This window comes from Gavia stellata, chromosome 9, assembly GCF_030936135.1.
Source record: "Gavia stellata isolate bGavSte3 chromosome 9, bGavSte3.hap2, whole genome shotgun sequence".
NCBI lineage: Eukaryota > Metazoa > Chordata > Aves > Gaviiformes > Gaviidae > Gavia > Gavia stellata.
The window spans coordinates 6,841,200-6,855,209 of NC_082602.1; positions in this window are offsets into that span (position 1 = coordinate 6,841,200).

The following is a 14,010-nucleotide window of genomic DNA, read 5'->3' on the forward strand; positions in this document are numbered from 1 at the left end:
TGTAGCATCAGTTTGTGTTCTGTGTAACTGTAACAGTAGGTGCACCATCTATTGCAGTTCATGCGGTTTTTTGTTTGTTTTCAAGATGTTTCCTTGTTCAGAAAACTTGAAGTAGATGAGATGCGTTAATATTTGTTACAAAAAAGAACTTGCTTATATTGATACACTTCTTTAAAGATCCTGATTAAAATCTAAGTTTGTGATTATCAGAATTACAAGGAGCTCCTCAGAAAATAAACTTGCAAATGCAGAATGAGTGCTAAAAATTTGGGGGAAGTTGTTCTGCATTTTTTTTGTATATAGCAATGGTTGAATCAGGGAATACGTAAAACTATATCTTAATTTTAAATCAGTAAGATGACAGTGAGGAAATAAAGGGGAGAAAGGAGGAGATTAAGAGTACCAGTCCGTGTATTTGTACTTCAGGCTGCACATTTTGATTGTTCAGTTCTATCAAGGATTTAAGTAACTTCTATAAATATCGGAGTCAACGCAGTAAGTACATTTATCATATGTATTATTTCTAGCATTAAAAGCTGCCTTGGACATACAGCAAGCCTTATTTTTGCACAGATGGTGAGCAAATTATGTACAGTTCTGAATTAATGCTTTTTTTTATTCTCTGCAGCATGCATTTCGAATTGCAGAGAGGATTTTTTTTTTAAATCCCAGGCACAGCCCCTATAGTTACAGCCTATAAAATCATTGTGCATAAACAAACTTTCTTTTAATTTATCACCATCATCTTTAAAATGCCATTTATTCAAAAATACTATCCTTGGTGCTGTTACAGGGAATGTCTGTTTGAGTTTTCCACTAGTAAATTACCCAGAGATAGCTAATGCAGTAATTAAGGTTATTCATTTGGTTCATTAAGCAGATTTTGATGTGTACTCCTTGTCAATGTTTTGTTCTTATGTCTTTACTTCTGGGCTTAAGCATTAAGGTTTTGATGTGTTATCTGTTGGATCTATTGTTCTATTGGTGTTATCAATGGATCTATTGTTCTTCCTTAAAAAGATCTTTGCAAGAAATTACTAGGAGAGCAGAAAATGCATAACATTACATTGCCTTCGCTTTTTTGTTTTGAGTTGTGGTATGTTGGAGATTTCTAGGACAATTTCTAATTTAAAAAAGTATGCTGTAAACTTGAAAAAAAAAATTCATGCAATTAAGGTAAAAATCATAAACATTTCTCTGTAGTTTGGAGAACTGTGGTACTGAAATAAATTAGTTAATACTTATAAAAGGTTGAATGACCTTCCTCACGTACTTGAGAAATTTTGTTGCAGGACAAAAAATAATGTTAGATGAGAGAGCAAAAGTATATATTTTGAAAAACACTAGTAGACAAACATGTTGAGAGAGAGTTTTCATGTATGCATCATGAATGATTTCTGTAACCTTAAGTGCTTTCCACCCCTATGTTCCTGAAACTTGTATGCATCAATAATTCTATTTATTCGAAGCAGTCCTTCTGGTGCTGTAGCTTTAGCAGCAGCAACAACAAAGTAGGCACTTGTTCAGAGGAGCCAGTCATATTTGTATTTCTGTGATCCAGTGTGGTTTGTGTTGTAACATTTCAGTCACACCTGAAAACCCACTGACATTAGATCTCCATTACATTTAGTATAATGTAAACATATAATCTCAGTTCCCAAAGAATTTGTGGTCAAAACAGGCAACACTGGGTTGAAGTGTTTGTATTCCTGTTCTAGAGTATGAGTACTAAAGCACAGAGATGGCAACTTGCCCGCTGTCATGAACTGAGTGCAGAAACTCCCAATTCAATATCAATATCTAAAGTTTTTTTTAAAAAAACCCCACAAACGAACAACTATTAGAAGGCTTTTGAAATACATTGGCAAAAGACAAGTATTTGGTTAAGTTGGGGCCAGATTGCCTGTGTCATGTTACTAATGAGTCTTCATTCTGATGTAAAATATCCCCTTAAGACTGTGAAACGGAAAAGATAATTTTCTAAATTACTTATGGTGCTGCTGTATTTCTTTATAGTTTACATATTATTTATAGAGCTGTAATTTTTTTTGGTCAGCAATTTCAGATCTCTATGACTGAGGAGCGGCCATTATGGCCAAGAAGAGGTTGAGGACATGGATTAAGACAATCAGCAAACCCGGAAGCTGTGGTTACGTTCTTCCTTCTGCTCCCAAAATGCTGCTTAATTTTGGCAGGATGTTTCCTGATGTCTTGTTCGCTCATGTGCGCCACCACCCCTGGTCTTAATTACCTCTGGCCTTTTAGTAATACTTGGAGATACCTCAGTTCAGAGTTAGAATGAACCTTGATCCCAGTTTATGGGCATTTATGACCTGATGTACTATGAACTGTAATGACCCAGCTCTTCTCTATGAAGTCTAGCCTTGCAATTTGGTATCAAACAGAAAAATAAAGATCATATATACCTGAAAAGTTTTAATCCTTTGAAGCTTCAGCCTGTGAGTACAGATTTTTTTCTCTAATGCTGCAGTTAATCCATAGGAAAGAAGTAGACTTCTGTAAATTTTGGTTATGAATCCTTTGTTAGCAAGTGTCTTCAAGCTTTCAGCTACATCAAAAAGATTATATGAGAATCTATTTTTGAATGAGTGATGACTCTCCAGTATGAAGGACTAGGCAAAGATCAACAATGTGAAGGAAATAGAGATGTAGTTTTGAAAGATGACTTGCAGAGGAGATTGAAACCCGAAGGTTGGAATGGTAACAAGAAGCCGTCACTGACTAAACCAACAAAAGAGTAATTCAGCTTGGGAGATAGCACTGAATACAATCACAACACTAAAGGAGAAGACTTAAAGAATTCAGGTTTCCAAAAATAAAAATTGAACACAATAGCAAAAGTGAAATACCTCTGCATCTTCGCTAGGAAGAACTTAGAAACTGTTTGTCTTTATACTGCTTCGAGGTGATTTATGCAGGGCTAGGAGAAACAGTTTGCAGACTGTGGTTATAGATAGCATGTTAAGTGGAGGAAAGAGGACAGCAAGTTACTGTTAAGACAGTAAAACGTTCTTCTCTGATAAGAGATAAAGCTTTAAAGTAATTGATATGGCACACTAACTTCCCTATTTAAATATTCTAGTCATCTTATGAAGGAAAAAAGATCTGGAAAATATTTTCCAACATTTTAGTGGATAATCAATGAAGTACATAAATATTTTACTAAATTTCTTTTACCTTTCAGGATTCTTGTCTTGATGCTTTTGAAGGTTATTTTTGTTACTATTATTACTATTTTCTCATCTACTTGATGAGATTTGTTTGCTTGGCTTGTTGCTTAGGGTTAATAATCTTGATTGTAAGACCAAATAGTGTGTTGTCATCAGAACACAGAAAATTACCATTTTGTAGTTGATAATTTATAAAAAATACAATATACTGTCTCGTTTTGGTAGCTGAACTTCTCTCTTGGTTTCCCGATTACTCTTTTAATATTTCTCCATAGTTCCTTTAATTCCTGTAAGGTGACCAAAGAACAGCAATCAGTTGTGCGACATTGTCTGATTGTATTCCTGCTGTTGGTATGAACTAGGCCTTGAGAAAATGTCTCTGGTACAAACAAAATCTGCTGACCAGCTTCCTCTGGCGTTGTCTGTCACTGTGCTAAAGCTTTGCTGATTTCTCTTTGGTATTCCTGGCTTTATCTGACAAAAAGGAAATTGTTTGTGAGCCCACTCCTGGTTTGTTTGGCCTGCTATCTGGAGAATGATGTGGACGCACAAAGTAGCTGAGAGGCACTTGGTCTTTTTTCCTAGTCTGGATTTCAAGGTACAGGTATCAAAAGTTCAACTCAAATCCTTACTTTTCTTTTATGCTCTCTTTTTTGTTTGACCTCAAAGAAAGATATGCTGTTGATAAGTACTGTGTTTATTCAGGCTCTGCACTGTGGTTTTGGGAGGACATCACTTTTCATATACCAACATACAAAACAGATTGAACCTTGGTCTGGGTAGATATTGATAAATACTTCTAGGTCCAGGTCTAATCTAGGGGTTAGTTCTTTGAATCTTGGAAAGATGACTGTTTTGGCTCCTCACCTATTGAAGCTAGCTAATTGGATTGTCTTGGTAGAAATGGGGAAAGCCCTGTGCTTTTAGCACTTCTATTGATTACCTCTAGCAATGGTTCAGGTTTGGGCTCTTCAGCTGGAGTGAGATATCAGAAGAACTCATGTAATCATCGTAGCTCTCTGCTTAGGTGCTGGTTATCTCCCTTAAGTCCCAGCTATGTGTGTTCAGACTGTCCCAGGAGGAATGAAGTTGTCCTGTTTCCCTGTGGGTGGCTTTACAGCCATACCTTGTTAATAAGGCTACAGCCAGGTGATTCGGTGACGTTTCCTGCCTCAAGAGGTAGATTTCTGTTTGTAGCTAACTCAGATTTTTGGGGATGAGGAACAATAGCAAATCATGAATTCTAACTAGGAAGTAACCTATTCCTTTCACCATACACTTTAATTCAGCCTCCTGCAGTGCTTTGTGTCTACTGACAACCTGCTAGACAAACTTGATCTTCATTAACAAGCCATTTCACTGTAAAAATTGACTGACATTTAACAATTAATAATTAGTCTTTTAAATTCAGTTGTTTTTAGTCAGATCTTCAAATATGACATGTAAGCAGTTTAAAAACAGCATAATCTTTTTTGAATTGAGACTTAGCAATAATGATTCCTTATTAAATGACAGGTGTTGGTCTTTTTAGTGTGACGTTAAAAATGTGCATATATGCACATACGAATAGCTTTTAAATAGCTAAATAGTTAAATATTTTAATTGGTTTTTTGTTCACCTTATCTAAAATCATAAATGTCTGATGCAAATGCAAAATCCTTTCTATTTGTAAATTGAATATGTAGGCTTTCTATAATATGTGTGTTTCTTAACAATTGTTTTTAGAAATTAACATTTAGAAAATTAGGTATAGTAAGTTTCCTATGTTGTGTGATGGCAAAGAGAATTTGAAAGATTCTTTTTTTCCCCCCCAAGCCTGAAGGACCAGGAAGTTTTTGTGTCATATGTATATTTTAACTAGTTGTTGCTCTGATTTAATAGTTTATGCTTTCTTAAAATTGTAAGTCACTTCTGTTTCTCTTTTTGGATGAGTAATTCAGTGTATTTTTGGCATCTAAAACATTTTAAAAATGAGGCTACTTGACTTTGGTTTCTTTGTAAGTCCAGTACAGTCATGATTTAATTTCTGGTTTGCATGTCGATTCACTTTGCTGTTAAGATCGGAGTTTGGAAAAAGGTTTGCAAAATAGGTATGTCAAATATTTTAAATACCTAAGTGATTCAAATAGCTTTTAAAATAAAATTTGGCACTCCAGTGGATTATCTTTTTATCAGGGACAAGTCTTTTTTGAGAAACTCATTTAAAACTCTAAATTGCATACAAGAAGTATGTGTTTTTCTTGCAATTCAGTGTAGTTCAAATTCTCTTCCTTAAGCTTTTTCTTTAGAGTATGCATTTTAAATTGAGGGGTGAAAGACACATGTGTGTGAAATGTTTTTCTTTATTTTTCAAAGATGGTACTGGGGTATCCAAGTAGGATGCTTTTTTATTCCGTCATCTTCCCTGCAATCTTACTTTGTACTCTACATGATGTGCTGGTTGCTTAGCAATCCAAGCTACAGACTGCAGCAGGCTGTTGCAATAGTACTGGTATTTTTCTTCAGTTTTGCAACCATTTTTTTTTCTGCATTTTTTTCTGCAAAAGCTGCTTTATTGTTAGTGTTTGAGCATGCATTTCAGGGAATGCAGAATTAGGGTTTCAACATTAACCATAAATTGTACATGTTGATAATTTCTGTGTTTATTCCCCCATAATGTATCTTGAGACTGTTTGCTGGAAATAAATATTTTTTTTATTTGAAGGTCTCTCTGTGTCTGTAGGATTTGTGTTTTAAAGCTTAATATAAGGAAGCTACCTTGAAAATTGATGTTTATTGAAGCATGTATTTCCTACATCTGGTCCTGTCCCTCGTGCCCATGGCATATATTTGACATGTCTTCCAGCGAGTGTGTATCTCCCGGTTTATTCAGAAGCCTGTTAAGCGAGCAGGGTTGTCTTCCTTGTTCTTCCATGTATGAAGTGTATTGAGCCACGTTGGCAGTTAAAATATGGCCTCAGCTTGAGTGTGTCTGTCGCTGTGTGTCTGTCGAGCAAGGATACAGGCTCCTCTATATAGTTTAACAAATTTTGAGCAGATGATCCTGAGGCTGCAGATTTTTATTTTTTCCTCAGTAATGTGAGCAGTGCTTTTGGAGGGCTTCTCTCTGAAATACAAAGAGGAGTTGTAGCTGGATGCTGTTAAGCAGGGTCTTTCAGTGGTTTACAAGAAATAAATGTTGATCCATTCCTGCTGGACAGACCCAGAACCTTTGTGCCACAAAAAAAGGAGATTACCAGACGGTTCTGAAACTACAGGGACTTAATACCCCGCAGGTGATGAACTAGCTGCTTTTTTTGTACACTTCAACTTCCCAGGTTATGACTGAGGACTGCTTATGAGATAATACTCCTATTCCATTTTCCTTTGAATAAACAGAGAATTTAAGTCTTCAGAATAATCGGTATGATGTTTCATGGTAGTAGGGTGTGTCAAAGGGGATTTAATCTTTGAGGAGTTGTCCTTTTGACTTCCACAGCTCAGCTGAAAGTAGCAGGACTTCACTTTCCATTTAAGAGAAAATTAGATTTTTCTGCCATTAAATTTTTGTTACTACTTGCAGGCTCCACAGATAATCAAAACAGATGTGCAGATTTGAACATTTGTCCAAACAAGTTCATTTTTTTTCTTTAAGTGCTGAAAGAGCATAAAATAACCAACACTATTAATTTGTCCCATCTTCTAAGGAGCTTTCAGTGTTCTTTCCTGTAAAACATGTATCTGATTCTACAGCTTTTTTCTAGTGCTCAGAAATTAGATGCAGAGCTCTTGCATTTTTGAGACAAGCTATTATGTTCCTTAAATGGTGGAAGAATTGTAATGGTCTGATTAATAAACATTTACCAGTTTTGTCAAGAACATTTTCAGGTCTTCTAAAGACTTACTGTGGCATTGTGGTTGTCTATTCACCCTTGCTAAAAAGTACACAGTACATCTAGTATTTCTTTGTTGAAAGTAAATACTTTCTTGTCTACAAATATAAGCGAAATTTTTGTACTTAGGAATGAATATGTCTGATTTGCAGTAAAAATGCTGGCTATTTTTAAGAATAAATGGAGGCAATAACCCCTATCCTTTAATCCTAAAGGATTTGGTCGTTTAAGACCAATCTATTGCCATTATTCCAGCTGTTTCAGGTGTTTTTAGGCTGTATGGACTGATGCCAATGTATTTTGAAATACTCTACTGTTTTGCTTCGTTTGTAAAATGCAAATGTATAGCATTTCAATATATAAAGGAAAGGTTGTGAAGATTCTTTTATGAGTTCTTTTTAATGTAGAGTGACTATGAAATGCTAATGTGAAGGATTGGGGAAATTTTGGTAGCACAGAACAACATTGCAAGCCCTGTATTCAACAAAAAACCTTACTGCTGTCTTTGGGTGCTATTTCACCACTTTTCCATGCAGAAATGGGTAGCGCTTGTTTAACACAGTAATAATTTTACTGTGTTAAGCTGTTTTGCTTTATAGTAAATTGTGCTTTGATTGCATTTGATTAGTTAAAGATATATTTAGAAAGACTTGACTGCTGGGTAATGCCATTTTCATCAAAGAAACAATCTGTGAAAACCTGAGAAGGCAAGGATATTGGGAACAGGATGGCAAGTTTAAGTTTTATTAAAACACTCTTACTGGCTCCATTCCCTGTGTACTTACAACTAGCTTTAGTTTATACCAGTTAGGTATTTGGCAATCGCAGCCATCTCAATAAGTAGATGGAGAAGTTTTTCAGAGCCTAGTGTACTTTGTTTTAATTTTCGACTACATACAATGCTAAAAAAGCCCACTGGAGCTGAGCAGGCTGTCAGAGTTGTGTGGGGTTCAGACCTCCGGAAACCTTCCTGCCAGTTTCAAACCTGCATTGCTGCCGGTGGTGGTTTGGTTTGGGATACCTGGACTCGCTGCCTCCATCCACCTCTGCAGGCAGTAGCAGGAGGCACTGGCTGCTCACCTGGCTCCTTGGATTTTCTTTTCTGAAGGTAGATTTTCTCTCAAAACCGGGGAACTCCCAGCACCCTCTTTACTGGGCCAAGAATAAGCCATTCTTAAACATCCCAGAAAACGTACGTGCGCCAGAATTAAAGTTTGTAGGTTGCAGTTAACACTGGAGAGTATGGGGAAGGAGAATTAACCTGGACTTGCATTTTTTTACGTGGCACTTTGGGACATGGTTTAGTGGGCATGGTGGTGTTGGGTTGATGGTTGGACTTGATGATCTTATAGGTCTTTTCCAACCTTAATGATTCTGTGATTTTTAATTTGCTAATTAGGGAATTTTGTCCTGACATTTTGTAATGTAGTTTCTGATTCTTGTAGTTACTATGTATAAGTTGGAGGCATCAAACAGGAATTTTTTTTTCCCCTCTGATAATGGTACCACGGGTTCTAAAAACAAAACAACACCCCCCCTGCCCCAACTTGCAAAAGATTTTATTTATTGCCATTAAAACATGTTTTTTTTTATACTTGCATATTTTCAAGTAAATTTCTGCTAAATTACATATAAGGTTTACATTCTTGTATTTACCTGACCATATATCACAAGGCTGGAAAATTTACTCTGACAACTAGTTTTTGATGCTTGATTGCATGCTAACAGTTTTAGGTCTATCTTTTAAGTCGTGTAACTAAGAATTTTGAATTCCACAGATAATTTTGAGCGCCTGAGTTTTGAGTTCTCAACTCTTATAAATGGTGTATAAAGTATATATGCATTGTAATTGCACGTGGTGTAATATTCTGTTTCTTAATTCAAAAATGTTATGAATGAAACCCAGTGGGATGTGCTCTGGGACTCACCTTGAAGTCAGCAGCCAAATTTTTGTTGATGAAAGGCTGTTCAATGCGGTATAAAAATAGAAGTGTTTTCTTTGCCTTATTAAAAACATCCTAAAGATAGCTTGATTTTTTTTTTTTCCTAGAAATAAATATTTTGCTAACAATCTTCAGGTGATTAAAGGGGGAACTGTATGCTCTTCCCTTGGGAGAGAAAACAGAACTTGTATTCTGTTAAATACAAATCAGGTGTATGGATCATTTTAGCACACCGGGTTAGAAACTTAGTAAATAAATGCTATACAGCACTCATTTCTTTGTTACTAGAGATTACTTTGCCTTAAAATGATGCAAGTTTTTAGTGATTCTTGTAGCTGTGTTGCCTGGAGCTCTTGCCAGGGCAAACCTAACCTGAAATCAGCCTTTGGATTGTTAACACTGCAGTAGTCTTCACCACTAACCAGCCCCTGGGCAATGCATACGCTACTATAGCGTGGGGGAGTTACAAACAGCATATACCCACTCAGGTGGTTTCAAGAAAGTGGATGGTGCATGGACTATGCTTTTTAGCATTATAAGTCAAATTTGGTGGAAGGCAACATTGCTTTCGTGACAATTTAAAGGGTTTCAGAATTTGTTTGGTCAGGCATATTTATCTGGAGCAGAAGTGACTAGAAGACTCTGGGTCACAGCACTGCATGTAGGGAATTTCACCATGATTGTTGCGTTTTGGCTTTGAAACAGCAATATTTTGTTGCAATTGTTTGGCTGACTCCATTGGAAATTAATTTGTTGTCCTGCTTTACTTGGAAAAGCATGCTAAAAGCTTATGCTGCTTCCTGTTGGAAAATAGTAGTGAGTTACAAAATTAGCACATTAATGCCAATTATAAATATAATATCATCCCAGTGGGAATTTATCCTTTTTATGCAAGTGAATGCATATGTGGTGAGACGACTTCAGCCACTCTGGGAACACAAACTTCTGTAGAGCTGACAAGGCAAGGAAGCAAAATGTGGCTGAAAAATCTCAAAATCAACATTGGTTCTTAGGGAGGCAAATGTTGTAGAGTTTCTTGCTATACAGAGTTTCAGCAGTGAAGCAAGAAAGATTAAATATTTTCAGCCTTTGCACTCCTTAGGGGGTCTAACTTTGGCTCTACATTTTATTTTGTTGGCCTGGTTGCTGGATTGCTTCCTTTCCTCCTTCTCTCCCCTTTTTACTACCTTTCATAAATAGGGCTGCTTGGGATTCCGCTCTTCTCCGTGTGGTAGGTCAGTGTGCAGAGAAGGAGGAAGCCTCTGTTCTTCAGAGGCTTTACTGTTGGCTTAGAAAAATTCATAATAGATTTTCCTGATTTAAGTATTTCCTAGCAAAAAAGAGAATGGGTGAAGGATTGGGCTCTGTGTTTCGTCTATGTTTCCGTCTTTCAAAAATGAACTTTGAAAAGACAGCAGATAGTTAATAGTCTTGGCATCGAAACCTGAATGTGGTGGAAGCTGGCAGAAGTAATTCCCAAGTAAGGTTGTGTGTGTACCGTACTAGAGGAGGAATATGGTGCCCTGGGCAATGGCAGACTGGCTCTGCGCCACGCTCCATTCTCCACTTTTCTTGGAACTGCTCCTTTGAAGATCTAATTATAAGGTGCCAGGAGACTCTGCAGATAGCTCAGCAATAGCTTCCACTGTCATTGCACTGGATTTCGGTTTATTTGGAGTGCAAAACTTGCACACAAACACTAGATTGTATCACACTTGTCCACAAGTTTTGGCTAACGTCCAGAAGACACAGTATGTTTTAGTATGGCGGTTTCTAAACTGCTAACTCCTGTTTAGACTTATCTGTGTTTTTCAAAAACGTTTATTCACTTGATTCCCCTTGCTTCCTATTTTTTTTTTCAAATTCGTGGCTGTGCGAGGTCTGGTGCTTAACCTCTTAACACCCTGTTACAGAGTACCCAAGTAAAATGTCTTTCCAAATATTAAAATAAAATTATTTGACCAGTCTGGAATAATTGAGTGGAATTTGCAGGAGGGGAGGGGCCAGGAGGAAGATGACATTAGAGAATGATTTTTGACGGTACTGTCACTAAAGGATGTCTTTAAATTTTGTCATTTGATCAATTGCAGAAATGAATGTATCTTCAGAAGAGTTCAAAGTAGCTGCAAATACAAGATACTGCTGCTAAGATGATTTGAGATATGATGTGCTTTCCTGACAGTGCTTTAAAGCATTACTATGTTTATTGTTAACTCTGTTTTGATTGATAAATTATTATTCTACAACTTTATTAGGTATTTTAAAATTAATTCGCAGAAATTAAGTTATTAAAAAGTGCTTTTTAGTGAAAGATGTCAATTTACAGTTTTTAGGTTTGAGTTTTTGCTGTTTTCTACTTGCTTTGTTAGAATAACAGGTGATAGCTGTAATAATGTACAATTCAGGCGAGAGGATAATTTTATATACAAACTGTTCCTATAGGGCAGATTCTAATGCCACCACAAAGACTAGCAGTAGTTTCCTGATAGTTTCAGTGAGCGTAATGGGCAAAGGGAAAAGATAAAAGAGTAGTTGTGTTGATGAACAAAGTGATGCAGAGATGGGGGATGGCTGTGATTAGCCAGGGTAACTGAAATGTTGGAGGAGTGGCAGCAGGCAGATGGCAGAAATTCCAGAGTCAAGGTGGTGAATCCAGAGGGAAAGCTCTGCCCTTGGGAAATAAAGAAGGAACAGTATTTAATGCAGGCAACTGCCCTGCGCACACTCTACCTTGACCCAACAATTAAGACCAGGCAAGAAAGAAAATGAGTGGTAAGATGAGATGTGAGGTAAAACATGGAAAGACCAGTTGGCCATGGATATGATATTGGTGACAATGAGTGTGCTCGATGACAGGGGACGGTTGGGTGTCAGTATTTGGTAGAGGGGTGGATGAAAAGGAGTCGGGTGCGCAGTGAGTGATGGCTGCGGTCAGTCAGAGTAGTGAGCAGTTCGGAGGTTGTGAGGAGGGGGAACAGCGAAATAAATGGATAGATTTGAGCATAGCTTGCCAGGAGAAGAAACTGCTTTCTTCCTTTTTATTTGGACAAATTTTAAGTGGAGATGCAATAATGGGCAGTCATAGAAGAAAGTAACTGCAGTAAGTTATCTTCTTGATCTGACACTTTGAAGAGGGAAGGGAAAAGGAAGGGAGTGTGTAGGAACAGAATGGGAGGAATACGGGTTAAAAAAAAGTATCTATTGGGGGGGAAACTGGGATGATGAATCTTGGTACATGAGAGAGAAGAGGCTTGGTGCAAATTTAAGTTGTGTACACAGAAGGGAGAAGGACAAGATGAGAAGGAGCACTGTAGTACACGTTTGGAAAGTGTGAGACAGAAAGTCTAGACGAGGAAGTATGTTGCAGGCCTAAAATTAACCAAAGTTAAAAAGACAAGAATATTTCTGTGACAGTGATTTAAGTTCTCAGAAGCAGATAGAGGAAGAAACTCCAGTTTCAGAAGTTGCCTTGGTGGATGTGGCTGAGAGCTGAAATTTAGGAGGGTAGCAAAGCATCTTCCTTTCTTCTCCAGTTTGTGTGACAAGCATTGACTTTTTTCATAATGCCAGCTATTTTTTCTTATGAATTTTCTCCTAATTTGGAAAATAATTGATTATGTTGATTTTTTTTTTAATTTTAATTAAATTCTGTAATTTTGAAATGTAATGGTTTTAGAGTTTGTTTGCTAATGCAGATAGCTTTTTGACTCTGAGTTCCCTCTTCCCTTTACAAGAGGAGACAAAAGGTTTGGCATATTTAGCTTATTGAAAGCAGCTGAGGGAGGGTATGGTTGTTCTCTAAGAATGTGTTGGGGAGAACTGTATAACCGACAGGACAGGGATGGAACAAGATCGAATAGTTGTAAACTGGCTCCAGATTAATTTAACTGCAAACAAAAAGTGTTGAATTTTTTTTCCCTCCAAAGGAACGGGGTTCCAGAAGAACAGAAATGGCAAGAAACTGAGCTGCTTCTGTTAGGTGCTGTGTGTTGGGCTTGCTTGTGGTAGCAGGGTCTGCAGGCTCAGAACGTCCTTTCTGGTTCTGTTCCAAATGGCTTTTTTTTTCTTGAAACAGTGTTTCTTTGGTTGGTTTGTTATATGACAAGTATTTGAACTGAGAATGAGAAGTATTCTTGAAAGTTAATCGCTGTATGTATTACTTGAATGGTACTAGTAAATACTTAGCATTATACTTATCATTCATGAGATAAGATCCCCAATGTTAACGGTAATGTTTTAGCAAATGTAACCCTCCTGTCTTCAGCACAAATGCACTGCTAAGAAAAATTTCTTCTGTGGTGCAGGAACTGATTATATATTTTCAATACTGTAACAGTAAAATGGGTAATACTAAGCTCTTGCATTAAATTTTAAAACACATGCTTTCAAAAGTGCATGTAGATGCACACATGCTGTGTATATGTAATAATGTATGCCCTTTCCTGTTCTTAAATTTTCCCAGGTATATGTGGAGTTTGATGACCTTGAATGGGAAAAGCGAGAATGGGTTAAAGTTTATGAAGATTTTGCAACCTTCTTGGTGGAGTACCAGCTGGTCTGGGCGAAAAGAAAGGACCCAAGCCAGACTCAGGGATCAAAGATCAAACAAATTCAATGGCCTGCATTGGTAAGATACTTGAGCAATTGCATTTACTAAACTATTTTAATCTCTTTAATTCCGTCCTTCTTAGGAAACTGTCTAGGTTACTTAAGTGGTGGTGGAAAGTGGTGGATATGGAGGGGGAGGAGGGTAAGAAAAGGGTAAGAAAATGCTAATAAAGCATGTTTGTGTTGAAAGGGTGGGAGTGATGTGATAATAGTCACTCATCTTCCTTTTTTAATCAACTTAGAGCACTGCAAAACTAGTCTCAGTGCCATAATAGAACTAATGGGACTTTGTAACATGCTTTGACTATGTAAACTTATTAGCAACACACCTCACTGCTCTGTGGAGGATTGAAACTAAGGTGAAAAATAAACCCTTAAGCTTGTGATACCTTCTTT